The sequence below is a fragment of the Anser cygnoides genome, chromosome 1 (genome assembly GCF_040182565.1).
Source record: "Anser cygnoides isolate HZ-2024a breed goose chromosome 1, Taihu_goose_T2T_genome, whole genome shotgun sequence".
NCBI classification, from domain to species: Eukaryota; Metazoa; Chordata; class Aves; order Anseriformes; family Anatidae; genus Anser; species Anser cygnoides.
Genome location: NC_089873.1, coordinates 2,833,413 through 2,860,559, shown reverse-complemented (window position 1 = coordinate 2,860,559; position 27,147 = coordinate 2,833,413). Strand labels below are relative to the sequence as shown.

At 50.4% G+C, this 27,147-nt stretch overlaps 1 protein-coding gene across 3 annotated transcripts in view; it reads right to left on the bottom strand.

Moving 5' to 3' along the window:
* The window catches only part of PLXNA4 (plexin A4), a 423,946-nt gene extending 398,381 nt beyond the window's left edge, over window positions 1-25,565 (bottom strand). The window contains exon 1 of one of the 3 annotated variants that reach the window (XM_067001330.1): window positions 25,308-25,565. The gene's annotated coding sequence lies outside the window, so the exon portion shown is untranslated. Of the gene's footprint in view, window positions 1-24,094; window positions 24,785-25,307 lie in introns of those variants that run through there. The other 2 variants (XM_067001227.1, XM_048062474.2) reach the window with 2 other exon arrangements.
* Between the last annotated feature and the right edge of the window lie 1,582 nt (window positions 25,566-27,147).

Here is a 27,147-nt window from a genome sequence, read left to right as displayed (position 1 = left end):
CAGAGCACATGGAGGATGGAGTCCTACCACCTTGGCTCCTGCCAGCCAAGCTCTTTGCTAAGTGCTGACCCTAGTTACAGGTGACCAGGCTAATGCACACAGGTCTTCCCTCCCTCTTTAACATCCATATCAGAATTGCACAGAATTCTTCTTGCTTTTAAAAAGAAAACAAGTCAACCCCCACCTTCAGAGATCTTTGTGATTTGGATGCACTTCTGCAGGCCAGTGTCCTAACATTTCTCACAGAGTGCTTTTGCTGAAAACAGGGGTGTAACTTGCTGAGCAAAGGTGACGACAGCAAGCCCTGTGCAAGGGAAAATCACTGTTTGCAAATCCCAGCAGGGAGGAAGGGGTGGTAGTGACACAGGTCTGGCATTCACAGCTCTTTCAAATCTGTGCAACTCTGCCGGCGCTAGCAGAACTGAAAAATTTACTTCAAGGAATAACAAAGAGAATAAATCCTATCTTCTTTTGACCTGCAGACTGATTAGATCTGATAGTGGAAAGGGTAAGTCTGGGCTTCCAGAGCATCCACCACTTTCATGCCACCCCAAATATTTCAAAGTTCTCACAGGAGGCAGAATTTCAAAGCAGCTGTATGATCACCTTCACCTCCCACTGCCCTCCCTACCACAGCAGCCGCAGGCATTGGATAGATGACAGACAAAGGTCATTTCACATTTACTTTAGGCATGTTTATCCTGCTCTGCTTTGCTTTTCTGGTCAAGCAAATATTTAATAAAATCAAGCTTATACTGCAGAGTTCGCAAGACTGTCTTGCGAGCTGGAGAGAATTTGCTCTACAGGAATACGCAGGCCAGTCACGTAGGTTTTTAATAACCTTTATTATGATAGATAGAACAGTGATGGGTTGAGCTCTCCTACACAAGCATTCCTCTTTCAAAAGAGGCCATCCTTGAGAGAGCGGCAGAAGAGGGAAGTGGTCCCTGTTTGAGTCCTGTGTTCAGAAACATCACATGGCGACCCTGAACACCAGCTCCCTTCACTTATGACTTATGATCCATATTTCTAAGAGACACTGGTTTGATCAGGCACTAGGCAGATCTAGGAAGAAATTATTGTTTTGAAGTACAAAAAAGATATCTATTTTACCTCTGTATTTTACTGTATTTTGCTCCTCTTAGACCTGCAGAGTCAGCACAGCTGCAGGACAAGGAAATGGGAACTGCCATGACCCCGAGACTGAAGAGGCAACCAAGAGCCCCTCTTCTGCAACAGGAGCTGTCTGCCCAAAGATTATGACAGAGCCCGAGACTTGAATTGTAACAACAGGAGGAAATATCCCCTTTAAAATAGGCAGTCAACTCAACTTAAGAGGAGATGCACTCCAGATGTGAAATCTTTGAGGCCCAATCAGGTGAGAACTGTGACCCACTCTGAGATGTGTCTGTCACTTATAGGGGGAGGGGGAGGAGAGGGAAACCTTCCTCCAGGTAACGACAGCAAATTTGGTCTGGAAATTAGGGTGACCCCAGGAAGGTTAGAAGAGGAAACCCTTTTGCAGCAGAAAAGGACACTTCAAAAATAGCAAACATCATGGGGGAAAGTTGTTCACCTGCAGTGGGAAAAGCCTAGACAGTCTGCCAGCACTGATAGCCACCAAGCAAGCCCAGAAGCAGCTTTTTGGAAGGAAGGAGGGAGCCTGGGGCTGTCTTGCCATCTTCCACCAGCAGTCTGAGCGACCTTTGGAGGAAGGTTTTTCTCTCTGAACACTGCTGGCATTCCCCTTTTCACCCGTCTGCTCACATTTTTTCTTCCGCATCCTGGAGTCCCAGTCAGTAGTTGGGCCTCTCAGGGCTATCATTTATAATTTGGCTTAATTATGAAATAACAGCAGAGGGCAGAGGCAAGGAGGATTGGTTGTTTAGCCTGCAGAATCGAGCAGGGTTTGCACTATTCCTTAGAGGATGCACCAAGAAGAAGGGGTTTTATGCATGTCTTTTTATTGCTCACATTTGGATAGTGGGAAATCATAGCAGCTGGGAAGACAAATAATGCAGTGCCGTAGACATAACCAGTCTTTTAAGCTGCTCAGTCTGCAAGAGTCTAATTAAGTTATAAGAAAAATAAACAAAAGGCCAAACTGAGCAGGCAGTGAGGTTTGGCTTAGGCTCTGATCTGGGCATTCCCAAAATAAACACAAACCACCTCCCCACACTGACCACATTCCCTCGCCCTCCCCCCCAAGAAATGTGGCCAGCAGAGATGCCACGACCCAGTGCAGGGCTCCTGTGTGAGACCAGACTGTCCCTCTGAGCAGATCTACGTGGCTCCTGCCACAGCAGCCTCTTCAGCAGCACGTTCAAGGTCCCTGGAAAGGTCACACAGCTTCTACAGCCCCAGGGATCTGTAGAAAATGATGTTTTGGTAGGAAACAACCCTTCTTTTTCTCCATCTATCACGAACGGCTGCCCCTCTGCTCTGCTGGACTCTTCACATGCAGCAGCTGTGCTGAGGGGATGCAATGGGTCATAACAATGCCCTTCAAGTTTTACTTTGAGATTGGGTCTCCCAGGTGAATATCTTCATCTCCCCACTGCATGAAAGAGCAGAGAAATTGCCTCTTTCTTTAGTCATGGCTAGGGAAGTGATGCTACAAAACTTTCATGACATTCAACAGTCCTGAAGTAAGATACCATTATTTTATCCAGAAGAGGAGCTACACCAGGTCTGAACCTAGACTGGACATGAAGGTGGCACCAAGGAAGCCTCCTCCCAAATCCATCCGATTCAGACAAGGCTCCATCCATGCTCAGCACCAGGTATTTCAGAGGATGGTTTCTGAGTCAGCTGTCATGTAAAGTGTCACACCACCCTCTTGGATGTAGAACTAGGGTCTCCATTCTATGGACTGCAAATGACACATTGCCCATAAGACTCCTTGTTTTTGCACAATTTGGTTTAAAAATTCGTTTCTTCCTCAAGGACAGCAAGTTATGGTGCCACCCTACAGGATTGTTACTTGATTACTGTTGTTGACCATTTCCAGCAAATGTTGGAGGCCACTGACTTAGAGGACACAGGTTGGTCTTGCTCTGAGCCCTCCAGGAAATGATCCCAAGACTCTATGACATGCAACCCTACGGGCACCGGACAAGAAAAAAGGGTGCAAAAAAGCCTAAGGGGAAGAAACTTTCCTCGCTTCTTTTAAGTCAACTGGTGGTGGTTATTAGATGGGAAAGCTAGAGGGTGCTGAATACACCCTCAAAATCTAGTTTCAAGGGGAGAAAGTCAAAAATGTAGTATGTAGTATGTCTGAGAAAGAAGGAATAAAGCAGAAATAAAGAGAACACAACGGACTGGTCTGTGCAGTGACAGAGAGGGAAGGACTTGGACAGAAGAGTATAGGGAGAAGGGAAAGAGAGAGGTGGGACATTCGGTTTTGCTGGCAATCTCACAAAAGCCACACTCACTTCCCTTTATTGGAGACCACCGCAAATTCACCCCACTGCAATTACAGCTCCAGAGAGGAACACGTCACGGGTTGATGATGGGAGAAAACAGCATCTCACCACTTGGTTCACACACACACAACCCTCCTGCCACCAAAGGTGGCAGACAGATTCAAATCACCAGGTCCCCTGCCATCAGTGCCTTCTGCAGCACGGACACCGCAAGGTCAGCAGCAACATTTCACAAGAACAGCCACGCATGAGACTGGCTGCAAAAAGCCATGGAAGAAAACCTATTCTGGGTCCAGCTCCAGCCAAGGACTCAGAGCAAAACCTAGAAGAGGACAAAAACAGGCCCAAAACCAGCTCCAGGAGGGGAACAAATCCACCAACCCCTCCTGCAGAGCAGGTCCAACACCACCCCAGGGTCCCAGCACATGGTGGAGCAGGCTCGGATGGACCCCAACGGGTTCTTCACCAGGGAGCACCTAGTTAGGAGGAAGCCAACAGCACCCAGGGCAATGCCAAGAGCACAGGCTCAGCGGTTAATGAAGCCCAGCATTAATCAGGCAGCACACTCCTCTGTTTGCTTTTGCTCTGCTCAGGCACAGCTATTCATTTGCTGGGACACGGGAGGCCATGCACAGATGCTGACAAGGCAGACTTCCAGCCATGGAGCCAGCACACAGCAATTCAGCACCAAGTGCAGCTACACAATCCCTTTAATCTCAGCTAAAGATTTTTTTTTTCCTGGCTTCCTTTAATAAGCCCTGATTACCATGGATAGGCGCTTTTCTTTGGGAGCCGGCATGGCAAGAAAACTCATACAGACACATTGTCGACAACTCCCCCGACAAAGGCCGGCTTCTAACTTCAGCTAAATCCTTTCTCCCTGAACTTACAACCTGTCGGATGCCTTTTCGCAAAGAGAAGGCAAGTCTCTCTTTGAGGGCATCCAGCATCAGAGCATCTTTTCTTTGGAGCTCACCACAATGAACAGATCCCAGCACAAGCTGCAGCTTGTCCCAAATAGAGAGATTAATTTCAGCAGCGGGTTGTTTGCAAGGCACTTAAGCTCCAGCGACACAACGACACAACGTGGCATTCACTCATCACGCAGATTATTCCATTCGGGCACTCGGATGGTGCCCATCACCTTGTTACCTGTGCATCTGCCAGAAGCATATTAAGTGAGAGGATTAACATTTGCCATGAGTGGGACTTTTTTCCTTTCTTCCTGATTTCCCGTCTGAGAAAACTGCATGTGGATGCTGTTTCTCCCTGCGTTTCAGACTTGGTTTCCTACCAGCAAAATCAGGTCAGAGCTGTGCTCCTTTGTGCTTGGAAGGGAGACGGGAGAGGCTTGTAATGATTTCTTGGTTCCTCCAGGAATTTGCTACACAGAGACTCGAGTGAAAGAACATAAATATTCGGTGCCACAGAAACCAGAATGGAGTTTTGAGGTCATGGAAATGACCTACAAATCCAGAGACCGGGGTTAAACTCTGTTTTCTGGAGCAGGCTTGCCTGTGAGTCTTCATGGGTGAGTTCCCCCCTCCACAATGCAGGTTACTATTTCCCAGTCTCCCAAAATTATTCTGAGGACATCTATTAAAAATATTCCTTATACAGGCAGCTGGGGAAATGTTAAACACCCGAAACAAACAGTTATTACAAGAGCACACCGTGTCACAACAGCGCCTTACATTGTTGATCCCAGTCTGAGGAACATCTTTATTAGACCATATAGGTCCAAAGCACTGAGAAAAGTGAAGAACTGCCAAAATGCAGAGTGACAGGTTAACTTCTGCTTCAAATTCCTATTCTTCTCCCCTGTGAAAGCCACCATACACTCCTGGAGCTTCGCCTTCCCCACTACAAAATATTTTTCTACTGTATTTCACTGAGGTGCAGCTCTCATGGGGATGGCAATGGCCAAGAAATGAAATGGCACTCGCAGCTCAGGAGACCCTGATCAGATTGTGACTTTAGACACAAAGAGCAATAGCCACAGCCCCTGCCCCTAAATGGATGATGCATATGGAAAAGAAAATGAACTGGGTTTCATCCCAGCAGGTCTTCCCAGCTGGTGTATCAAGTACAGCATCGTAGGACAGCCATGAAAAAAAAAATTTACATTTTCTTCCTCACGAGCTGCACCTACACTCGAAAATTCCCTTCAAGGCCTCAGGGGCTCTGAAAGGTACTCAAATGAAACCTTAAAATTTTCTGGACCTAGTCCAGAAGTGAACCCTGAAACCCCCCACAAGGGGCTCTGACCTCAGGTTTCCCCCTGAGCCAGCAGGCAGTTATTTTGTTTTTGGCTGAGGCTGTAGAACACAGTTTCTGTTGCATTGAATGCCGGTGGGTGGATGTTTCCCCCTGCTTTGCAGTCTTAGGAAGATCTGTGAGACACAATTCCTCTCTCTCAGGCTGAAGTCTTGTAATTAGCACTGTATAAATCCATGAAGAGCCAAATCTCATAAGACAGAGACCATACTTCAGCTGTCTCCTGAAAGCCTGGCACAGAGAGCAACTCCAAATTCACAGTGACTTTGTGATCCCTGGCTATTTCACTCTCTAGATCTACAAGAGGCACCAGCAAGGATAAAACACGGGGCTTGCAGGAAAAACAAAACCTTTAAACCTTGATCTACTGCTTGCTGGAGCACTGAGATCTATATTTGGAGCTGGAGAAACCACTTGCAAAAAAGCCAGGAGAGAATCCCCAATCTTCAAAGCCTGAGATTTTACTACATATTCAAAAGGCAGCTGGAGCAGAGCAGCCTGAGAAGCATAGGGTAAAAGCAACAGGATGGGAAAAATCAAAGATGATACCATGATGGGGAATAAAGCTTGGAAATTAAGCGGGACAAAGATCCAGTGTATTTGCTGTGTAGGGTCAGACTTTCTGCAAACAGGATGAGCCTCAATAACCAGTTACCTGTGCTTGATGGTTCAGAGATGCTCACTCATATAATGACTGCAAAATTGCCCGGCTTAAAATGATTAATGCAGAGCAAGGGTACTTGCCGAGATCCAGGATCCTCTGGAGTAAGGACCATCAATCCTGCAAAAACCTTACGCTCAGAAATAGGCTGAACACACAGCAGGAGCAGGAACATAAAGAAAATGCCATTAACGGTCCTGTATTGCTGGGAAGGAACAGAGAGAGGTACGGTGATTTCTCTTCAGTGACACAGCGTTTGCAGCACAGGCAAGAACAGAAACTCCCATTATGCTTTATTCAGCATAAAATTTCCTCCTTTCATTCTGTGGCAGGTATCCAAACTGTTTTGGAGCACCAGCCACTGGCCGTGCATAGGGTCAGTGGAACAAAATATCTGATGCAGCAAATCCTTCAGCTTCATCTTCCCACGTGAAAGGCTAAGGACAGGGATTAGTGAGTACAGGCCCATAAAGCAGGGATGGCTGGACCATCTCACATCTTAGCTAGATCCTGAGTCCAACACACACATTATCACTAGCGGGAAGAAGCAGTGCTGACTGGCGTTTTCCCTTCCAATCCTAAATTAAAGCTTTGGTTTACTGCAGCCATTAGCGATATTTTTATGGTGACGTCCATACTGGGGATCATGGAAAAAATATTAGACTTCTTGTTTCATACTAATTCTGACCAAATTCGTAAATGACCAAATTCAGAAATGCTTCTGGGTAAGTCTTTGTGCCCCCATGAACTTCCTGGGCAGACATGCCATTCATTTTATCGTTCTGCCTTTAACGTGACAGCTCTTCCACCATCTGTTCCGTCCTTCAGCCCCTGAGCAGGTCAGAAGAGGGACAGTCTTTTTCCATGTTTCTGTAGCACCTAGGGCAATTAGGTCCCAAACTCATTAATTCATAACCTCGTGAATCAAAGAATGGTTTGGGTTGGAAGAAACCTTAAATGTCATCTCATTCCAGCCCCCTGCCATGGCAGGGACACCTCCCACCAGCCCAGGCTGCCCCCAGCCCCATCCAGCCTGGCCTCGGGCACCGCCAGGGATGGGACAGCCACAGCTCCTCTGAGCAACTTGTGTGTGTAAAGTCTTTACTTTATTCCACTTTAACGTATCCTATTTTTTCTGGCCCTATGGGCTTGAAAAGAGGTTGTTAAGAGATCTCAGAAGGCTGCCTAGTCCATATTTCTTCCCCAAAGTTCACCATCTCTAAATTCCAGGTGTCTTCTGCAGATATGAGTTTGCTACAAAATGTAACTTCTTTACAGATGGAAAACTACAGTGGAAAATAGACATTTTCTGAACAATATTAATCTACTGCATGCTTTACTTGGTTCTCCTTAGCAAATGTAACAAAAACTGCATTAAAATTGCTTGCAAATTGCAACTGTACTGCCATAAAACAGTTTTTGTCAAGTTCTAAGCAAACCAGGCCTCAACACAGCTTCTGTGTTCAGAGATTCCCCCTAAGAAAAAATGTCTGAGTTGAGCCCAAACGAAAGATGCCTTTAGGAGGACTTCCCCTCAGAGTGCTTTGGCTAAAACCTTCCGTCCCCACTTGACTTGGAGTTTTTTGAGATGTCACCCGACCCAAAAGGCAAACAAAGTGGCAAGGCTCTGATGGAGAGCCCGATGCTTGCTCTAGCAGAGACATCCAGCTGAGACACAATTTCAAGCCCAGCAGCAGCAAGAGGGATTGACTACTTGTTCTGCTGATAGCTGTAATGAGGCGGTATGGACACAGCCCTGATAAGCAGCAGCTTTGTGATCGTTTTGGGGGGAAAAAAAAAGAAAAAACAGCAGTTAGACATCCATCCCTGAAGTCAGTACTACCACAGTCCCACGAAGCCCCATTTTACAGGCTGGGAAGAAGACAAAGGAAGACCACAAACAGCACTTTCAGCAGAGAATCAATAGCACAACTCCTCCTCTTCCAAATGAGTAATAACAACAACAATAATAATATGAGCAAACTATTGCAAAGTTGTCCATAATTTTCTCTTCCAGCGACTCTTTTCGCTGCAAGGCAGAGGACAACCTAGCTGCTGCCAAGACATACATAGGCCAATGGGAAGTTATTCTTAGAGCCCTGCCCAGCTGTTGCTGCAGGATAACTAACTCCTAATTACGCCTCGAGATATCGCTGAACAAGAGAGGGCACCTACGGCCAGGATCTGATCTAGACAAGAGACCAAATTGTGCTAATACAGGCCAAAAAGGATAATCACATGCTGTTTGTTAACAGGAAGATTAGAAGAGAGCTGGTGTTGTATATGTACACACAGGCTGCATTTGCAAGGGGAAACACAAATGTGTCCTGTACAGCATACAGGCATTTATTTTTGCACAGAATTAGGCAGTTTCTCTACACCAAGTTCAGGGCAGGTATGCATACATAATTACACCAAGCATTAAGAGCAACACCTATAGCTCAGGTTGCCTGACATGTTCTATAGTAGGACTCGGTTTTAAGGTCCTCATTACCTTGACAGACATTAACTGCTCAGTGGACAATTTCCCCAGCTCGGTATCTGCCTCGGGCTAACATCTCTGGAGAAAGTTGCATTCACAATTGCTTGGGCAATTCTGAGAACTAAATTAGGAGAAAAGTTTTTGCAAGTTAATAATATTTTTGTGCGTGTTCGACCTTGGTTACATTCCTTCTACTGTTTTACTGGAAAGATTCCTTGCTTTGGAGCAGGTAGTCATAACTGGGAGAGTCCTCTCCTGCTGTCAAGGGGATCTTCTGGATATGCCTGAAAGTGTTTAAATTTGACCAGGTTACAGCACCTAATAATCGGTAAGTCACAGGTAGAGGATTTGCCTTTGCCACCACTCCCAGGACGGATCAGATGGCACTTGGGCTACCACCATAGGATGAGTAAAACATGCTCAACATCAGGGATGAAGGGACTAAGCAGGTTTTCCCTACACTTATTCACTGTGTCAGCCGGAGGCTGCTATGGTGCTAAGCACTGCTGCAAAGGAAAACTCTTCTGTGCTCCCTGATGGAGTTATGCTGCAGCTCAGCTTAATTAACCCAACTGGCAAGCAAAAGAGGAGGAGGCTGTGACACAAGGAAGGGAAGGCTGGAAGTGGAGGAGGGAGAAAAAAAAAAACTGGGTAGAGACAATTTAGTAAAAGGGATATGAGAAGAGACTGGGACACGTGGGCAGATTGCAGATTTGCAAGTTCTGTAAGAACTAAAACATTCCCCCTTCATGAACAGTGCATTGATCCCACAGCTCCTGACTCTCCAGATTCCCCTGAGATGGGCTTCCTCCAGCTACTGACACATCTGAGGTCAAATCAGTTATACAAGATTAAAGTTCGGGGGAGAAAACTCCGTTTTTGGCTTGCTCGTGAGCTTAGAAAACGTGTATTAAAGCAAGAGGTGCAAAGGCAAGAAATAAAAAGAGGGGTTAAAAAAGAGCAAGGTAACTGCTGAAGTTTAGAAACAAACAATATTCCATAATGCATGGAATATTCCTGAGCCATTCTATGTGTGTTAAGTAGAGGCTGCATGAGCAAAGGACAATCCAATCCCCTTCCAACTCCTTCTCAACACCAATATTTAACACCAAGCTTAGAATGTGTTACCATATCATGAGACTTCACAGAATCAGGAGCAGCAGCTCTCACTTACAGACTATAACTAAATATTTTAAAACCACCCGAACTTTGGGAAGAGCAGGTGGTGCAGACCCTGATGACGTGACCTTGCTGTTATTTTGCCATGCTGTCGTACATCACACTAGCCCATCACACCTTGTCCTGAAGGACCATTTCAGCTCCGCTCGGTAAAATAACACATTGCTGCTTGCAAAAATAACCAAATATTCCTACTAATATCCAGAACCCATCTCCAGATGTTTCCATCCAGAAACACCCCAGGGAGACAGAGGTCCAGGGAGGAGAGGGCTTGGCCAAGGTGACACAGAGTCAGCACGGATGAGCCAGAACCACAGCCCACGTGTTCAATCCCCAGCTCACTGCCACAGAAACACAACTGTTATTCTGCAGAGCCATGTGTGCAGCATCAGGGGAACCTTCTTTATAGCCGATTTTCTCAATTATTTTCTCCTACGGTTCAGGTTTTAGGAACACACGCATACCCTAATGGCTCCAGAGTGGTAAATTCCCATCAGTCTTAAACCCATCCGCTCTGCAAGCACTTTGCCAGCCTCAGCAGAATAGGTGCATTACACGCTCAAGTGTCATTGTTGAAGTTGCTTTAAATAGTCCAGTGGTCACTGTACTCAGCCATGTGTCTGCACGGACGCATCCAGGGCGTCCTGAAATGATACAGGCTGCTGGCACCCAGCCTGCGGAGCTTGTGGGAGGAAGGGAGGAGGTGTCTGATCAATCCCCTCTGCTGCTAAAGCTCTCTGCAATCTATACGGGTGCATCCCCGCAGCGACAAACACTGGGAGGAGACACTGCCAGGCAGCCGCCAGCAACGGCACTCGGTAGGCAGCTTGCTGCTGCTGCAAAACACAGCTGCAAAAGGCAAATTCTCTCTTTCCCCTTCTGTAAATATCTCCCCTGGGCCAGGCTCCTGGACAAGGACGGAAGGTGCAGATGCTCTGCACTTTGCAGGATCTGACCCTTCAGTTAGCACGATGCTATCAGCAAATCAACAAGTCACCCCAGAGCAGCCACAAGGAGGGTGATTCAATTGTTTTAGCTGTTTGCACAGCCTCCCAATTGCAGATGCATCACCACAAAGCATCAGCTCTATGAGGATGGGTGTTACACAGAAAAGCCAGCACCACAAACAGTCCTATGAGCTCTTTCAGTCTGCAAAAGATAGTTTAGTGGGTTGCAATAACCAGCGGTTTCAGATCTGGATCTTACTACCCAGAAGAAAGTTGCTTGTTTGCTCAGTCAGCTGTGAGCAAAATGTCACCCCAAACTCTAATTTAATCCAGATTCAAACACCATCTGCTTTACCCTTGTCTGCTCACATACAGTCTAAAGGCATCTGTGTCAAGGGCATGGGGAAGGTGGGGGTGTGGGAAGGTCACCTCTGCTGGTGAAATCCTGGGCATTAGCAATGGAGCTTTTGGTAATAGGATGCAAGACCCGGAGAAACACCACAGAGCAGATGCACAGGTGCTGAAAGATCAAGAGCCACTGATGACTGCTCTCCACATGCCCTTCTGCTCCTCACAGTGCATCACAATGCAAGCCTGCCCCGTGTTCCCACTGCCTCCATCCCTCTGCTCCTCCCTCTCTAAGACAGAGGGAGACCCAGCATGAGAGCCAACAGCTGCACTTTGAGCAAAGCACAATTCCTAAATACCATCAAAAGCATGCAAGTCCGTGCCCCTGAACCCCTGCCTTTTTTGGGATGTGGACAAAACCGCTCCGATTCAGGAGCATCATCTGGGCTGGGACACGCAGCCTGAGGCTGGCGGGGAGGCTCGGGTGGCTGCAGATGGATTTTCATGACATGAGGCAAGCTCTCCGACGGGAGACTGGGCTCAAATTCACACTGGTTTCAAAAGTTAGAGCCTGTAAATCTTTTGCTCACATTAGAGATGGAGGGAAATGCAGCTCACCTTGTTGGCGGTGGGGTTAGGCTGAATGCAGCTTTGGTTCGCAATGGGTGCTGCTGAGCTTATTAGGATGGGCCTGGGGAACACATCTGGGTTTACTTGTGGGTTTATTTGCTTTTTTTTTAAACTTACTAAAACAAAAGTTGAGCACTAAGGATGGACAGGGACTCCTCCAAAAAGCTGCAAGCCCACCTAACACCCCTTTGCCAGGTGGACCCTTGCGAGGTCAGTGCTAGCAAATACACCCAGGAAACACAGGAGATGCCTGGAGCAAATCAGGCTCCAAATCCATGGCCATGGCTCAATACTACGCGCCCATAACACCCTGTTGTGTTCTCTGCAGGTAGGAAATCCCCCATCAGCTGCCTGCACGGGGAGCCAACACCTTGCAGCTGCGGTCCTGCCCAATGCCAGAGGGCTGGGATAAAAATTGTAGCGGCGTCCACAGGTGCAAAAAATGCTCTCGCAATTCAATGGGTTATGAATAACAAAATATTTCTGCTCTGTGGCCATCTGCATGCCATCCACCCCCACAAATCCGACACATTCCTCCTGCAGCTACAATACTCATTTCGGGAAGAAAATTCCCTCTTTTCTCTGCCTTCAAATCATGCACGAAGGTAGCACTCAACAGGCAGTTTCACTGGTAGGACCCATGCAGACTAACATTGTGCCAAGCACCACGACCTCAGAACAGAGGTTTTTCTACAGAGGTGCCAGAAATAATACAAATAAACTCTTCTTCTCTCCTTGGCTTTATATCTACAGCTCCCACACATCACTACCAGCGGGGCTTTAAAACTAAAACAGACTGGATCTACGTGGCTTGAATTTAGCCTGGAAATTTATCTCTTCTGCTGAAAGCTCTGTGTTTGCTTGATCTTCCTGCCTTCCAAGTTCTACAAGTGCCACATGTTGCACAGCTGGATTCCTGACAGAGAAAGAAAACAGGAGGGAAGAGAGAACAGATTAATATATATATATATATATACACGCATGAACGCAATGGCCAAGGTTTTCAAAAGTCACCTGCGAACTTCAGCAAAGTACCTTCAAATATCTCCAAGGGACCTATGTGTCAGAAACAGAGCTCTTGAGCTTCCAAAAACTCTGCTCTCCATGGGCAGAAGAGCAAGGAAAAGGACCTGGGGCTCTGAAGGACTCGTTGCTCTGAAGATGCTCCCGACCAGCACTTGCAGGAAAGGATCTGCAGAGAAGACTGCATCGGGGAAGGCTGCGGATAAAGCAGCCTGGAGGAAGGACAGACATGTGCAGCAATAAGGGAAACACTGACTGTTAATTCTCAAGCTTGCTGGGGTGTGACTATTAAAATAATAACATGTTTGTCCAGTTCCAGGAGAATTTGTTCACCCTCAGCAGCCTTAAGAGGGGAATACCCCCAGGCTCCAACAAAACTGATGGTCTTGCACAGACGTGGGCAGCAAGGGCCCGGCATGCCAAGCGAGCTGTAAAGCAAGGAAAGCTGAAGGGAAGAAAGCTTGATCATCTGAACCAACATTTAAAAAAAAAAAAAAAAAAGAGTAACCGCACCACGAGAGAAAATGAAGAAAACATTATTTCCTGGGAAATGAAGTATTGCACTCCTTCTGCAACAGGAGGGGGAAAAAAATCAAAAACAAAGCAAACGCGAGATTCAGTTCATAAATACGGGAGAAGGTCAGCTTCCTCCTCACCAATAACTCAGTCCCACAGGAATCGAGCGTGATATTTGATATAGGGCAGACATTTGATTCTTTCCTCCGTGTAGGAAGGCCGAGACATTCATCTCCCACCCCTCCATCCACGTTCCCCACTATGTAGCGGCATCACCGCAGGCAGGTTTGGGTCCTTTCTGCCGAGCACCCTGCTTCAGCAACAACATATTGCAGCTTAAAATCCACTCCCTCTTAACCCTGACCTGAGGTTTTGTCTGTGTTTGGGACTAGGCCGTTTCTGTAATAACCTTCTGCCCACGAGGAGACCTTGGAAGAGGCAAATTATGGGTGGCAAAATAAGTCTCAGGGAGCTGCAGAAAAGGACAAACCCGCACCTGAAGACCTTTTTGCTTATTATAAAATAAAACTGCCTCTGTGTTACCAGAGAAGGAGAAGGAAAAATGGAGAGGGGAGAGAGGGCAACCACTGAATGAAACTTATGCATGGATGGGACCATGTTTTTCTCGTCCAATTCACTGTTGCATGTCTCTACATCAAGCTGTAACTTTTGCAAATACTCATGCAGGTATGGAGGTGCCTCGAAATTTTCCTCCACACACACCCATACCCAAAAGGAGGGTAGGCAGAGCAGGTGAGCATCCCCTGAGTGACCCCTTTGCCATCGGCAGTGCCTGCACCAGACCAGCACCTTCTGAAAAAACATTAAAGTAACCCAGTTCACAGGCAGCCACATTCCCAGACACAAAGGCTTTTCCAGGATTGCCCCATTTATTCCCAGTCCTCTGGCGGAGCAAGACCCCAGACTTTTTCCTTTCTTCTCTCTCCTCCCTACAAACTAGAAAACAAAATCCTTCTCCCTCCTGTGCCTGACGGATTGCACAGAAATCAAGGGATGGTGGAGGAATAAGAACTGGACTTGTCCTAAATGCCTCCTCGCTCCGGCTGTGCAGCCAAACTTCTGCTCCAGAAATCTCATCCTGGACCCTCAAGAACTTTCCTAACAGTGGACAAATTTGCAGTGACCTGAGAAAAGCACTGGGTGACCAGAACGGCATTTTCTAAGCATGTTTATTTTCCATGTGTGTGTAAAAATGCATATGTTTTATACACATAGTTACATAAGCTTGTGTGCAAGTAGTCTTACCTAAAGGAAAAAGGAATTTCAGCTTCAAGTGCAAATGAATGAGAGATTTGGACAGGTGCTGGCAGTGCAATGCCATGAAAAACCCAAATCTTTCTTCCATTGTGGGACACTCAAGACTTCTTCTCTAAAAATAATTCAAAAACAGACCCAATCATCAGGAAAAAGGGTGGTGCATGCAAAAAACTGCCTTTTCTCTGGCTCATACATAACGCACAGTGCACGTGCGTGTGTGTGAGCCTCGGCTGAGTCAAAGTCTGAGGGCTGCCTGGTGTCAGCCACGGACTGTGCCGACGACAGCAGTTTCTGACAGCCTTTAATCACACCACTTACAGCCTCTGGAGCAGGGGGCGGGTGAGGGAGGAGGCGAGTGCTTCTCCTGCGGGGTGAAGCCATCCCGCACCCTTTGCCAAAACGCGTTGCGTTCGCCCACCGATGGGTTCGTAATTGCAGCCCGCGCTGGGATGCGTTATCCTGAGGGGTAACAGAGGGCACAGCTGGGAGAGAAACCTGAGGTATGGGGGAGAAAAAAAAGGGGGTCCCACGGATGGAAGGACATGGGGATGCACGAGGGTGGACCTGGTGGTGGCTTGGGGGACTCAGCCCTACCGTGCATCAGGGCATCTCTGGGGGTTCAGCACTGCAAACACCCCACACATTTGGAAGCAACTGGGGGGGCAAAGAGTTATCTCTATTTCCATGCAAAATAGGAAAGAAAAAAAAAAGTGAGAAATATGAACAGACAGGCGGTCACACTGAGAACATGCCAGTCCCACTACCCACCTGCACCTTGGTTCCTCAGCACAAACATAAGAAATAATTTCTACCAGGTCTCAAGGATGCTGGAAAGTTCAGCTGGGCTTGTGAAGATGCTAAAAAATCCTCAGCTTAGTCCAGATTTGGAAGGATTTGGGAAGAGTTTAGCAGTGCACCGTGTTCTGATTATTTACTTCTCCATGCTAAGGAGAGACCTACTTCACACACTGCCTCCTGGAGAGGCGGAAAAATCAGGCATGTAAAATAAGAAGGAAATGGAAATCGATGTGATAGCTCCTTCCCCTTCCTAATGGGTAATACTTACCTAATTATGCCCGCTTGCCATTTCCTCTTCCTGCTTTCTTTGAGACATTATGCAGTAAGAAATTTGTCCTAAAAGTTGTTACTTTCATTCCGAGGCATCCCTTTGAGCTGTTTGAATGGCTAAGGCAAGCAAGGGCAGCAACACCATTATAAGGGAAGGAAAAAAATCCTTTCTGAATGGCTCTGACAGTCACTGCTTTTAGTATCCAGCTCTTGCCACATGCAGCTCCCCTCCCTCCCCTCCCTTCTCCCTCTTCCAGCTGGTCAGAGAGGTGCAGCAGCAGGGATGCCCGGTGCCTCCTGCCCTCCCTGGGTCATAGTGAAAAGCTTGACCAGGGAGGGAAAGACAAAGACTGCAAAGATGTTCCGAGTCCAGCAGTTGAAATGACAGCTCACAACTGGTGTTTGGGGAGAGACCCAGGACTTGATGCTCTCAGAGCTGGTGGGATCCAAGGTGGCATCCCACCTTGGTATCCCTTGAACGACCTCTCTCCAAGCACATCGGTGCCACAACTGAATTTCCAGGCAGATCAGGATGGAGAAAAATGACGGTAGAAGCAAAATATGATCCCTCTAGCTCCGCGTTCACATGGGTGACCCTACCAAAACATAGCAAATTTTCGTTATCTCCAGTCTCCTTCCTTTGGGGTAGGTCCCAAGTAGTGCTATGCTTAATTGCACTAGGAATAAGAAGGGGTGGCACTTGCAGAACACCCAGGAGCACAGAAAGTGTGCTCTGCTCCTCCCCTGCACACAAGGGGGTGCAGCCCAAACAAAAACAAACCTTCCACACCTTGCATCCTGCCTGGGGATGCATCCAGCTACTGGCATTACACCTAAGAGCTGCAGGAATCTCAGGGATCTCAGGGGATTCTGGCAGGGGGAAGGCTGAGCATTCAGTCCCCCATCCCCATCCCTCCTTCCACCTCCAAGCTACCCATCCCAGGAAGGCCCCCAAGCCTTGCTTTTGCACCCCTGCTCTTGCACCTCAGGTGTTTTTCTCTCTTCTCTGCAGGGAGCTCAGCTTCCAAGAAGGGAAACACAAAGCCCGAGGGGATTGACTTCAAGCGATGAAACGGGCCCTGTAAAGGAAGGTGTTTTATTCCTGCTCGAGGGGGGTGCTTTAAAGAGCCTCCTTTTGTTCCCTCAAAGGCTAGGAAGGATGTTCCCCAGTCACAGGCTGGGGAGACGGAAAGCAGGGGGGGGGATTCAGGGAACTTCAAGGGCCACAACCTGCAAGCGACAGCAGAGATTTCCCCACACATCACATGCAGGATCCTGCAGTGGTCCAGCCATTCCTGCATCCTTCCCAACCCACAGGGCTCATCCGTCTGGGGAGCATCTGCTGCAGGTGCATGGAGAGCCCACAGCAGCCCAAAGTCTGGAAAACCTGATGAGTTTCTTCTTGTTGACTATGTTTATTTTTGGTTTTCTTGTTTTGTTTTTTTGGGGAGAGGGGGGTGGTTTTTAGGGTTTTGGGGGGCAAGGGAGCACAGGTTGCCCAAGCATTTTGCCCTCCACCTCCAGGCTACACTGCACCTGCCCTGGCTGGAGGAAAAAAGCATCCCTGCTGCTCCCAGTGCCTCCAGACACCCCTCCATCCTCCCCTCCATTCAACTCCCAGCCCCACCAAGCCACCCCTCTGCAGCAAATTCAGCATCCCCGGGCTGCTGGGCTGTGAAGGACAGCGGGGCAGGGGGAGGTTTCCTCGCAGAGCCACCTCTGCAGCTCTGCCAGCCTCGAGGGGAAGCCGTGAACCCAGGCACCCAGCCCTGCATCCCTCCTGTGCTGCGCAGCCGGGCACTCCCCAAACCCATGGACATGTCTGGGGAGATGTTTAAGGATGCTCGTTGGATGACCCATCCTGCAAAACAGAACACCTGGGTGCTCAGCACCCAGACTATACAGGAGATACCTCTTCCTACTGCTGCCCTCATTCCTGGGGAGCAAAGGAAAACCCCAAAGCGGGATTTGTCCCACCCACGGCATCTGGAAAGCGATAGTTAGGGAAGGCAGAGGGATACTCCTAGCACGGCATCACCCGTGGGTTGCAGCCAGCACAGGAGCAGTAGCATCTCCCCGCATAGCCTGGTGGGGTGCTCAGCTGCAGGGGGGCTCGGGAAGAGCAGGAGCCTGGGACAGGAGCACTGGAGCAGCTTCCCTGCCTGCTAGCACGGAGGGATGAGTTTGCAGAGAGGGCAGGACTTCAGCAAAGAGCAAGGAGCAGCGCATGCAAAGAGATAAGAGAAGGTATTTACCAGGCAATCGCTACAAGGTCCTGTGAATATAGTATTTGTGATGGATGAATAGACATATTATTACAGGACTTAATGCAAACCCGTTGCACCAAATGGCGACACGCGATTACTAGTTGGGAAATAACTAAGCTCATTATAATGAAACGCTTCGCTCAAATCCCCCTCCAAAGGAAGGATCTGACGAAGGAAGGGACCTGTGACGGAACATACTGGGGGGATTTGTTTAACCAGCTCAGCCCGCTGGGCTCGCACAGCACGGTCTCTAAAGCCCGGCTCGTGGGGAAGGATAACCCCCCCGACCCGCACAGGCAGCACCTCGCACCCAGCACCGGGCTCATCCTGGCACCAACCCCGCGTTTAGGAGATGAAAAGAAGCACCTTTCGCTAATAAATAATAATGCTAACTACGCGTTTCTATAGCAACTCATCACCATAGCAGCTCAGCGCAGGAGGAGGACTTAGGGCTGAATCCTGCCTTCTTCAGGGTGAGGAGGCAAGTGCCCTTCTGGGGTGGCTCCGTCGGGGGCAGAGCTGGGGTGTAAACCTATAACCACCCCTCCAGGCTGTCCCTGAGTGTTCACAAACTCCCTCTCCGGCCTGGAGGACACCGTGATGGGGAGAGCGGGGCCAAAAAGAGGAGATGCCCTGTGGCAGTCACGCACCTGGAGGGGAGAAATCAGCCGTGTAAATACCCCCATGTGCCCCCCCCCAGCACACGCACGGTTCAGGGTAACGCTCACAAAGCTCCACCTGTTGCTCTGCCTTGAGCAAGAATCGGAGACTTGTACCAAAATCATAACAAATCAAGCAGGCTTCACAACACACTCCAGCGAGTCACTTTTTTTTAAGCCAGTAAGTTATGCTAGTAAGTCATGCCCATTCTAATTTGCTTTTTTTTTTTTAAACTAAAGTACCCAAATCACATGGAAAAGCCTTTGATTAGCTCCACAACCAGCATGGTTATGTTCCCAGCTCACCTCCTCTCTCTTCTTCCCCCCCAGCCTAGAACAGCTCTACCCATCGCCACCTCCAGAAGCCTTTTCCCAGCTGCCAGAAGAAGGGGACATGACCCAGGGATGGGCCAGTGGCCATCGGTGGCTACTAGCTCTGTCCGCCGGGCTAGTCCTCAGGCCAGCGAGTGATCTCCCAGCCAGAGCCTCACTGGTTTTATCACCTCGTTGACCAAAAGTGAGTCATTTGTAAAGGTCATTAGGGCAAAACGCTGTGAGATGATGACAGTCACTTCTACAAGACCGGGGTGCCACAGCCCCCCACTTGATAGATGGGGAAAACAAAACTTGAAGAAGCCAAGGGACCTGCTGGGAGCTGTGGGGCAGCCCTCCGGCAAATCAAAATCTCCCCCCCGACAGCCCAGAATAAGTTTCTGTAAAATAAAACAAAGCCGTGGCACACACAGAGCACTTGCTGTTCCGTCAATAGGCAATTGTAACCGGATACACCTCCTTAGTCTCTAAATGAGTTTTCTTTCCAGCACTACATTACGGACAAATCCCCGGTCACAAAACAAACAAATAAATAAATCCCTTTTCAGAATCAAGTCAGGCAGGGCCACACGTATGTGCAGTGAATCTGCCAGCCTTTTCCCAATTTCCCAGCACAACCACCTTCCCTTTGGGGGCAGGAGAGGGGTGAAGAGGAAAGAAAAGTAAAGCAAAGACAGAAGAGAAGAAGAAACGAAGTGGCAATTTCCCCGTTAAGCTGGGGATCAATACAAGGGCTCATCCTGGTTTCTGTTTCACAGGGGCACAGCTCTCGCTGCTCAAGTCCAGACTGACACAACTCCAGCACTTGACTTATGAGCGCTTCGAGATATTTTTAATTTAAATCTCGCCACAGCCGGGTACGGAGCCATCCAGGGTTTGATTTACTGCTGATTCGCCGCTCCGATCCCTATAACTCTAAACTCAGGCACCAAACAGTTTAGCGCCGAGACGCTCGAGCATCGGATGAGCATCGAGGGGCAAGTGCATGTTCCTTGCCTCGGATGCAATGAGTAAATAAATCGTGACCATTACGTGCAGTCCTCAAGTCCAACATCACATCAGGATTTCAAAGGAAAACAATATTGAGATGGAAGGACTCCACCACCCTCCACTTTCCTCCCCCTTGTAGTGTTTTATGCTCTAGGAGAAACAACAGCAGGGTCAGGGCAGCTCATTTTGCAACCATTTACATGCGTTGGGTGCAGCATCGCTGCGAGGGTTCACCGGGCATCGAGATTTATTCCCCCGGCCCCTTGCACGAGCTGTGAGGAGGGGGAAGCGGGTGAGTATATATCATGCAAATGCCTGCGATGGGAACCTGCCCCATATTATCTGCATTAGAGCCACACATTCGCCCTGTCAGAAGGACAAGGGAGATTCGAGTGCCAGTCAGCTCCCGTAAATTTATGGCTGATGGCTTGGAAAGCCCCAGCAGACCGCTCGTGTATGGATGAGGCAGCTGGAGGGGAGCTCGGAGCCAGGGCTCCCTTCTGGGTCGCTCCAGCCCTGCTCACCGCGGCTTTCCTCTATTCCTACGCAGACGAAGTCTGTGAACTTCAACCTCCTGCCTCGTGGGTCGGGATTTCTCTTTTACAGCCTTAAACACTTCATTGGCAGCAAGGTCTGGAGTAAAAGCAGGTCCCAGAGTTTGCAGGCAACCTCTGTCTTCCTAGCAAAATCCCCCCGAAGTAGGGTCCAAGCTACCTGTTGATAAGCAGCATAGCAGGGATGGGGGTTTCAGCCCAGTCACTGCTCCAATTGAAGCCTTCAGGCTCTCTCTCCTCCAGCCCTGAGCACTGGGGGTCTTCTCCTGGCATCAGCATTGAGGTGGAAGCAGTGGTCACCATCCTACTTCAGCAAAGATTGAGTCTCCAGCAAGCTTCGTGCCACTGGAGAGCTGAGCTGTGTGTATTAGTGGTGCCTAGAATGGGATGACCATTGGGTTTCCAAAGCAAAGGATAAACTTTCAAAGTCCTCAGAGCACCTCTAAGGGTTCAAAGAGTATTTTTTGTTGGTCTGTTTGTCTTTTTCCAAAGGAAAGGGCTGCAGGATAGATGCCACCAACAGTGATTCTCACTGCAGGGGATGCAGGGCAGAGACCTGGAGCCTCTCGCCTGGCTGCCTGTTTAGCACCTTGCAAGATGTGACCAAGCAAGGAAGAGGAAAATTTGGCAGAATTGGTAATGAAGAATTTGGCCAATGAAGAACAAAGAAAACCAGAGCCAAAAAAAAAAAACAAAAACAAAAACAAAAACAATAACATAAGAAACAAACAAAAAAAATGAAGGAGTTCAAGAAAATCACTACCCAGACTGTCCGCATCACAATACAACCCATTTTTGCAATGATCACTCCATTTCCAAGGGTCATTAAAATCTTTTTATACCCAATTTTAAATATACAGAAGCCGAGCTTCATGGGAGCACAGCTGCCCCCTGGCCCACGTGCTCACCCAAGGTGAGGGTTTCTCATTTTCCAGCACCCATCTGTCATTTTAACTGCAAAAATTGCAATCCTAAAAGTGCTCTGTCCTCATCAAGCACTACTTCTGGCTGTGGAAGCGTGGTCTTGAGGGCAGGGGACCGCTCACTGCTCCCATTTCCAAAAACACCTTGGGGTTCATTTTGCATCTCATGGTGCTGAGCGAGGGGTCCCACCAGTAAATGGTGTCAGATTGAGCCTTCTGCCTCTCCGTGCCTCAGTTTCCCAATCTTTTGCAGAGGAATGAGGATACTTTCTCACTGTTTAAGTGCTTCACAGCCTGAATGAAAAGCATTTGGGGAACCCTGTGTATTTATTTATGTTTTGGGTGAGGGTTTTTTGACACAGGCTTCTTGAGAACTCCAACCCTGGGGATAGAAAGTGTTTTTCAGCCCAGTGGCAGCCATGCAGGGAAGCACGCCCACCACTAGCATCCTGCAATAAGTCAGCGTGCTGCCCAGACGGGAAGTCTCATGGCCTTGGGCGCCTGCAGGGGCTGGGGACTATTAACACAAGCAAGAAGGAAGGAGTCAGAAAGAGCCCTCTGAAGCCTCTCGTCACACTGATGGGGAGCAGAAAGGGCTTTGTTTTTTGAGCCCCAAGCCATCTGAGGGCTTTGTGAAGGGGAACGGTCATACCCCGGAATAATATATTCTTTGCTGGGGGCAGCAGGACATGAGACTTTGGAGACCCACCACTGCTACAGCACAGGGCTGATGCTGGGTCTCAGTTGCTATCAGCATCATAGGGGGATTGGGGCTAATAAATCAAGAAGAGCCAAGTGACTCCCAGGACAGATGATCGCAGCATGCCACTGTGCTTGAAAATGCCTGCGCGCAATGCCAAGCCACAAACTTTGGCACCACCAGCTCCAAAACTCAAAAGCCCTACCTCCAACACCCTCCCCAGGCAGGATCCCAATGCACTAGCACGTAGAGCACAAGCCTACTGTGCCAGCGTCATCCTCAGCTTTTTAGGAAGCTTTTCAGAGTTCCCTTCCAAACAAGAAATTAATTCCTATGCAGCGTTAACCCTCGGCACACCCGAGCATCCAAAGACCTTGCAGGGCTTTTCATCCTGGGGCGCGTCGAGCGCGCAAATCAAAGCCCGGCGCTCGGGGAAGGAGGTTGGTTTTATCGCAACCCTTCAGCCTCGAGGAGATCGGTAGACAAAGCGATTGAGCAAAAGGAGAAAGACGCAGCACAAAAGGGGCTCCGGCATCCCTCCTCCCCTCCTCGCTGCCCCCCCCCCCCTCCCCGGGATCTGGCTGCCGAAGCTGGCTCCTGGCTCCCCCCCGGCAGATCTCAGCAGCGCTGGCGCTGCGCGGAGCCCTTCGCCTGGCCACATCTACAGGGCTGCCCAGCACCAGGCTCACCGCGAGTGCTGGCAGGTGAAAGCATGAGGGAAAGCTCAAATATTTCCTCTCCCGGTGGAGAAGTTCAGCTTCTCTCCCAGGATTTGCGATAGCACTCATACCTCCGCTAGCCAGGCACGCTGAACAGACTTAACAACAGTCTTCAGCGCCTGCAAGGCTGAAGCAAAAAGCTTCAGCGAGCAAAAGCTTCCCAACAGCACCGTGATTGATCGTCAGCCTGTATTTTAAAACACCCGTCTCGGACATAAACAGTGCTCAGATCGGGTGGCTGTCATTTATTTTGCATCTTATGGATATCACCGAGCGCCGCGCATTTAAGATGGGATGGAAAGGAAAAGCCTCGGACTGGTCCTTTAGGAAAGGAGACACCCCCCGAGAGGATGGGTCTGGGCAGAGGAGGGAAGAAAATCCCAGGCTTTCGTGGCAGGGCTGGGGTTCAGTATTTCAACCTGGCTGCGCACGGAAAGCAGGCACACATCTGTTGCACCGCTTGAAGCCCAGCTCCGGCGAAGGGTCCCGCACACAAACAAACACACAAACGCTTCCCGAGGCAATCAAAGCACGAACGAAATGCGGCTCTCATCCCTGAGACCTTAAAACAGTGGCTTAGCCAGGGGGAGGAAGCACCTAATCTCGCACTGGGAGGCACACGCTGTAATTAAAATCACAGAGACCCCATGCTCCACTGGTCCCACCCGCTCGCGGATTTAACCAGCTTCCATAAACAAGAGCCAGGTGAAACGGAGGACAGATAAAGAAAATAAGTTAGCACGCCTTATGCCTTCCGAAATATTTGTGCAGGGCTGGTGCACGCTCAAGATAAGTCCCCAGCAGGCTGCAAGCAGTCGCATCGGCTGCAAAAATCCCCTGACACCGTCACTGTTCCCCTGCAGTAAAAGCATCCTGGGGGTCCCGGTGCAAACCTCCCTCCCAGCATCGCTCTCCCCCCTGACCCGATCATCCTCCCATACCCAAAACCTCACATCCCAGGCGCCGGAGGGAAGCCGCGGAAGACCCAGGTGCGTTTCCAGCCAGCTCCGTGGCACGGCTGCCGCTGGCTGCCCGGCGGCGAGGCTGCAGGGCGAAGCGGAGCCAGACGCGGGGTGGAAGTTGAAGGGAGAGGAGCGCGGCCACACGCTTCCCACCTGGTCCCTTCTGCCAAGGAGAGTCGTGCCGGTCCTACACCCGAATCCAGCAAGGCGAGGGCTGCGTCCCTTTGCCAGAGCGGGGAGCAGATGGGGCTCCAGCAGGCAGGTTTCCTCTGGGCTGGGGATGCAGCAGCCACATGCAGCCACTCCAAACCCAAACAGCGCTCAGCCCTGCTGGGGCTGAGCAAGTGGGTTTGTTTATCTGGGAGGAACTCATCTGCTGCCGGAGTATTATATTTCCACCGAAACCATGTGCGGCTCGGTGTTTAGATCACTTCTCCCTGTCTGCATAATTTAGGGGCATATGTCTGATAAACGCGGAGCATCAATAGGCAGGTTTCGGTTGCAGCACACACACACACACACACACGGAGGGAGGGAGGGAGGGAGGTTTTTACAGCGCTGACTCCGCAGCCGGGATTTCGGCAGCCCAACTCCCCGGCACCTTGCGGGAAGGGGAACGGCGGGGATCCCCCCCCTTCCCAACACGGTGTTCCCCGATGGGGGTGGCCCCTCTGTCCCCCCGTCCGTCGGTCAGCCTTTTTTTGGGGGAGGCCGATCCTCCCCGAGAAAAGGGCTCTGCCTCCAGCCCCGTCCAGCTGCAACCTCGTCGGGAGAAGGAAAAGTTTGCGAATGCCTCCAGCCCGGGGGAGGCACTGGGGCACCGAGGGAGGGGAATAACCCCCCCGGGGGGGGGTTGAGGTGGCCGGGGAGGGGGTGGTTAGGGACAGGTTGCAGCGCTGAAGCCGCTTCCTCGGGGGAGAAAAGTTGAGCTTTGTGCCTGGGGAAAAAAAGCCACCGGGGACCAAAATATCTGGGTTTTGGGAAGGGGGGGGGGGGGGGGGGGGCACGCGAACAACGCTTCCACCACCCCCCCCTCGATGGGGATGTGGAGGGTGGGGGACACGGGGGCTCCCCGCTGCCACCCCCCACGAGCATCCTCCCGAGCTGCGAGCAGCGGAGGGGCCGTGCCCGAGCCCCCCCGGCTCTGCGGGTCCCTGCCCGACAGCCCCGACCCCCTCCCCACGACCCGGGGGGGTGGAAAAAAGCACCGGGGGGGGGGGGGGGGAACACACTCCTCCTGGGAGCCTTGCCCAGGTGTGCAGGGCAGGTACCGCTGCAGCCCCGCAAGCCCTCCGGGGCATCCTCCGGGGCATCCTCCCTCCGCTCCCCGCTTCCCGAGCAGGGCGAGGGGGGGGGGGTTCCTTACCTGGGAAAGCTCCTGGCTTGCTTTGGGTGGGTTTATTATTATTATTTTTTAAATATATATATATATATTTTTTTTTCCTCTCCTTTCCCCCCACTTCAGTCTTCAGAGCAGGCGCCGCATTGACACTGCAGATGGTCTGTGTGTGTGTGTGTGTGTGTGCGTGTGCGTGTGTCTCTCTCTCTCTCTCTCCAATCCCAAATACTCCACGGAGGCGGAACGCGGAGAGCCCCTCTCCCTGCACTGGGCAAACCGCGTCTGGCTCGCCCAGAGGGGTGGGGGGGGGGGGAGTGGGGGGGGGGGGGGGGGGGAGAAGAAAAAAACGCAGCTCCACTTCTCACTCCCCCCCCACCCCCCCCCACCCCCCCCCCTCCTTCCCCAAATCAACCCCCTCCCACCTTCCCCCGGCCCTTCCTTCCCTTCCTTCCCCCCCCCTCCCCAGCCTCTAAATCGAGCACGGAGGGGGGGACCCAGGAGCCGAGCGGGGGATGCGCTCCGGGGCCATGCCCGGCTCCGCGGCCGCCTCCTGCCCGCCGGGGAGGGCTCGCACTGCGGCTGTCTCGCCAGCCCTTCCTCCCCAGCCAGCCCTTCCTCCTCGCCAATGGTGGCTGCCGAGCGGGCTTTGACACCCAGGCTCTTTTGCAAACACGCACACACCCCTCTTTTCCCACTCCCCCCCAAAAAAAGGAAATACTCGGAGAGGTGTGGGAGCACCAGCCCAGCACGCCCGGGAGGGATAATAATAATAATTATTATTAAAAAATAAATAAAAGCGGGAATAAAAATCCTCTTACGTTTCTCTTTTTTTTTTTTTCTTTTTTTTTTTTTTTCAGAGAGTGGCCAGTTGCTCCTCCTTTCCCCAAGCCCACCCACCTCTGTGAGAGGGGAGAAAGCGGAGGGGGCGAAGGTTGTCGCCGGAGGGGGACCCGAAGCTGCTTTTCCTCGTCCCGGAGTTTGCAGGGGATGGGGACGGGGACGGGGACGGGGACGGGGACGGGGACGGGGACGGGGACGGGGACAGGAGCGGGGCCGCCGCCTCCGAGCGCGCCCGGGGGCTGCGAGCGCCGCCGCCGCTCTCCCACGGCAGCAACTCGGGCTGCTCTGCCTCGATTCCTGCCGGTGCCTTCCCTCGCTCCCTACTCACTACTGACACCTAGGATCTCCGAGCCTGATTGGGCTAATTGGGAAATGTCTCTGCCCAAAAAGAGAAAAAAAAAAAAAAAGAGAGAAAGAGAAAGAAAAAAAATAATCTCAAGGAATAATCAAACGCGTCTTGCTGGCTCCTCCATCCCCAGAAAAACCCTTCCCGGCATCTCGGCTCTGGTTGGCATCCTCATCTCTCCTCCTTCCCCACCCCGTGCCCCGCTGCTCTCCTCCGGCTAGGACAAAACGAGGAGGGGAGCCCCGCAGAGCGGGCGTGGGGGGGCTCGGAGGAAGATCAATCCCGCAGCTTGGGTGAGCAGTAATCCTAGAGAGCGGCTGCAGGCTGCTCTGCTCTCCGGGTCTTCTCTTAATTCCTGGCAGCAGTAGGAATAATAGTATTTTTTTTATTTTTTTTTTATTTTTTTTTGAAGGCTGTTAGTGCATAGTGATGGAGTTTTGTGTCCAGCCGGCTGCTGCCCTGGCTGCCCCACGGAGTAGACCCTGGGTTCCCCTCCAGCCAAAAGCAGAGCAGAGCAGCTTTTGGGAAGGGAAGAGATGCTCAGGGGGTGTTGGCAGTTGGGAGCCCAGACACTGTGATGATGGGCAGCAAAGAGGGCGAGCAAAGAGGGATCCAAATGGGAAACCCTCCTCTGCTTGTAGGGCTGTTGGCCATGCTCACATCAACACAGGGAGGGGAAAA